We start from the raw sequence: 4,350 nt of genomic DNA, 5'->3' as shown, positions 1-4,350 counted from the left end.
TAAGAAAAGAAGGTCGTGTTGAAGATTGACAACAAGTCAGCGATAGCCCTCACCAAGAACCCGGTGTTTCACGGTAGAAGCAAACACATACTCTCGAAGTACCATTTCATTCGAGAAAGTGTGGAGTTCGACTTTATCGAAGTGAAGCACGTACCTGGAGTGGAGCAGAAGGCAGACATACTCACTAAGCCATTGGCAAGGATCAAGTTCGAAGCAATGCGCAAATTCATCGAAGTTAAGAAGATCAACATACCTAAGATTCAAGTTGGAATTAAGGGGGAGAATGTTGGATAATTCCAATTAACTTGAAGAGCAAGTTAACTCATTATAGTGAAGTTTGATGGGTTAAGGAAAAAAGAAAACATATCGAGCCTAGGAATGTTTCCATATTATTATTAGGAAAAGATGTAGCTTCGCCCTTAGGAAAAGATGTAGCTTCTTCCTATATAAAGAGTTCTCATGGAGAGATGTTCCATCAAGAGAAACACATTGAAAGGTTTAGTTTTGAGAGAGTTTCTAAATCTAATAAGAAGAGAAGTTCTTATAATCTTTGTGTTTGTGCAACTTTAATTGGTATAAGCTCTGATACCAATTGTTGAGATTGTGAAACTCCGTGTCCAACTCTATATTGTCCTATTAGTACGATATTGTCCACTTTGGGTCTAATTGGCAAGCCCGCATGGTTTTACTTTTTGGTTTCCTTCCCAAAAGACCTCGTACTATTAGAGTTGGACAACTCTTTATATATTAGACTCTCTTTGTCTAATTCTCCAATGTGTGACTTAGTTTCTTATATCACATTCTCCCCTTCAAACTAAGGATCACATTCATCTCGTGTCCCACAACTGACTTCCAGGATCTTTTGTCTTGATCTCTGCCACACACACCTCCCAATCCTAACTCGATGGGTCCTGTTCCTACTCGAAGGGTATTTTGGTCTTCTTGCAGATTTCTCGTCAACCGCTCTGATACCAATTGTTAGGATTGTTAAACCCCGTGTCCAACTCTATATTCTCTGATTAGTACGATATTGTCCACTTTGGGCCTAAGAGGCTGGCCCGCATGGATTTACTTTTGGGCTCCTTCCCAAAAGGCCTCGTACTAATAGATTTGGACATCTCTTTATATACTAGACACTCCTTGTCTAATTCTCCAATGTGGAACTTAGTTTGTTATCTCACATCAACTCCGGCTCTTTTGCGTAAGCCGAGGAAACTACTTCATTCACCGTCAGTGTTTCCTTCCTCGTTCCACACTTCAACGTGTGAACCAATGGTTCATATGGGGTTGGTAGACTCGTCAGAAGTTGGATCGCTTGATCTTCATCACTCACCATGATCTTCAAGCTTGCTATATCCGCAATTAGCTTCAGGAAGGTGTTGAGGTTCTCCTCTATTGACTTTCTCTCCTCCATCTTGAAGCTTGCAAAGCTTTGCTTCAAGTAAATGCGGTTAGGGAGCGATTTCGTTTGGTAATCTTGCTCCAGAGCCTTCCACATGCCCAACGCTGTAGTTTCATGCATAATCTTCCTCAGAATAGTGTCACTCAGGCACGTCCCCAACAGATTCTTCACTCTAATATCCTTCTCCGCAGCTCTGGGATCAACCTTAACCTCCTTTGACTCTGTATCGTCACTCTGATCTCCTGACACTGACCCAATCTCCTCTCTCAATACTGATCCCAAACCTTGAATCTCTAACTGACCGAGGAGCTTGTACTTCCACAACCCGAAGTCACCTTTGCCGTCGAACTTCTCCATCTCAAACTTTCCTTGTGTTGGCTCCATACTGACTCAACCTTGATCTGACTATCACCTGCAGATGACAAGCAGAGAGACAAAGTCAGTAGCAATTTATTCTAGATTCGAATCAACAATATTATCCAAGAAACATGCACAACTTTTATCGACGAGTATTGAGTACAAGAAGATAAATAACACTCCCCTATGGATCTTGATTTACCAGGACTCGCGAGTTCGATCTGAGCTTTCTACCGATCCCGCGATGGTCGATCTTGGCTGCTTCCTTCTAGATATGGATGATCTAGATCTGTACTCGCTGGATCTAGATGATCTAGCTTCCCTCAGTTCTCCAATCTTCTTTAAGCTTTGAATCCCCCTTCGTATCGCTTCGACTAACCTTTGCTCTGATACCACTTGTAACCGATACGATCTCTCTCTCTAACTCAATTCGCTCAAGCTCATTATCTCTCTATCGCTCTCGTGTGTAATGCGTAAAGGAAAGAACAGAAGAAAGGAATACAGTACACACGAGTTTGTTATAGAGTTCCCCTCTTCACCACCGGGTACATCTCTCTTCAGGAACGGTATCCTGGAATACACTATGAGATAGAGTTTGTTACAAAGAGAATCTTAGCTGCATTTTTCTCTCAGCTAAACTTAACTCTATATATCGAAGAAGAAGAAAACACTTAGAGCTCAGCTAATCAACTCCTCTCTTAAGTCTCTTAGTAGTGGGCTTAGAGTAAACGATACGGCCCAACACAGCATCCCCGTATCACCACATTCTATCTCACCGGTCCATCAGACCAATATGACCGTTAAGCCTTTGAACAACGAACTATCCTTTTACACTGAAGATCACATATTCTTGGTTTGTTGATACTATATTGACGATGATTCATTAGGGACATCTCATAGTCCGGATGGGGAGATGACGTTCCAACATTTTATTAATTCATTTGATAATTATCAAATGGGATCCGAGTGAAAAACGCACAGGCATACTTAAGGCCGGAGATTCACCGCATTCATGTAATTGAGAAGTTCTTTACAACACATGATAAAACTGATAGATTGATGAGGGCAAAGAACCGGTAAAAGTATTATTAACTCTCACCAAATTATCACTCTGATGTTGTGCCAATCTTGGATGTTGGCTCTACAATTACCAACGTTTGAGTGTAAGAAAAAGTGTTGATGAATAAATGAAAGTCTCGCTGCTAGTTGGAGAAGTACATAACTATTATATAAAAAGTCATGACCAATCTAATTACTGTCGATTGTTTTAAAACGGGAGTCATGATAAATCTGAATTTAACATAGTACTAGGTGATAATCCGCGCCCTGCGCGGAATGAATGATTAAAAGAGATTATTATTTTTAATCTATAGATATTATAAAGTAAAAATATATAGTCACTAATATTAGATATAATAAAAAATTGAACGAAATTATGCGGATTTATATACTGTAATTGGTTAGGTGTAATTGAAGTATATTATATGGAAATAAATCTTTAAGCGTAAGCAAATAATTAAATAAATTTATTATAAATTTAAGATAAAACAACACATAGGAATATAATTATTACTTTCATAATAAAAATTATGATAATATGAAACGAAACATAGGTAATAGAATAATAAAATACAAAAGCAACAAATTATAAAGAAACAAATTAAAAAAACTGATAAAACCACAACTAATGTGAAAAATGTCTTTAGAACTCTAGGTTTGCAATCCTAGAAAGAGAAATAACAAAGAACTCAAGGCTACGTATTTATATACGTTAAATTAATCTTCTGAAATCAATCTCACCCTACTTATATAAAATATTCACTAATTATTATTACAAAACTTGCGCTTTAATCCCCTTTAAAAGCTTGCATTAATACACGATAATAATAAATCAAAGAAGATCAAATTAGGTAAATACTATCATACACAAATGATGTAATCAATTCACTTTATTTTTAAACACTTGTATCGATATCACCTTCGATTTTGGGAAGATATTTAAACAACAAAATCATGTGATATAATTTTTAAAATCTAAATACACAATCTAACTTTCTTTATATACAACTGTAATTGCAGATGAATGCTTAATGATTATAAAAAATCAATCAATTAAAATTAAGAATTGATATGTAATTTAATTTGTCCAAGCAGAATAATCTAACTTTCTTTATATACAACCGTAATTGCCGGTAAATACTTAATGACTTTAAAAGACAATCAATGAGAATTTTGAATTGATATCTAATTTAATTTGTCCAAGCGGGCTAATGAATTTTTCATTGATATCTAATTTAATTCATCAAAATAACATACGTTGCTAACCGGTCAAGGTTATAGCTTAATACATCTTTTGATATATTCAAGTGGGCTACAAGAATATTGGAACCAAAGAGGAAGGAAGTTACAAAAATCAATATTATTAATTCTTAGTTATAAAATGGCAGTTTGTATAATAAGTGGTTTCTTAAATAAAATGATTAAATAGTTGGACACAACATATATCAATGGGTCATCATCTTAATTTAAATTAGTACTAGATATTGGGTATATTTTTTGTTTAAATCAAATTTATACTTGAGATTTCTATA

This window comes from Brassica oleracea, chromosome C9 (assembly GCF_000695525.1).
Source record: "Brassica oleracea var. oleracea cultivar TO1000 chromosome C9, BOL, whole genome shotgun sequence".
NCBI lineage: Eukaryota > Viridiplantae > Streptophyta > Magnoliopsida > Brassicales > Brassicaceae > Brassica > Brassica oleracea.
The sequence above is the reverse complement of the archived record's forward strand: the minus strand, read 5'-3'. Positions refer to the sequence as shown.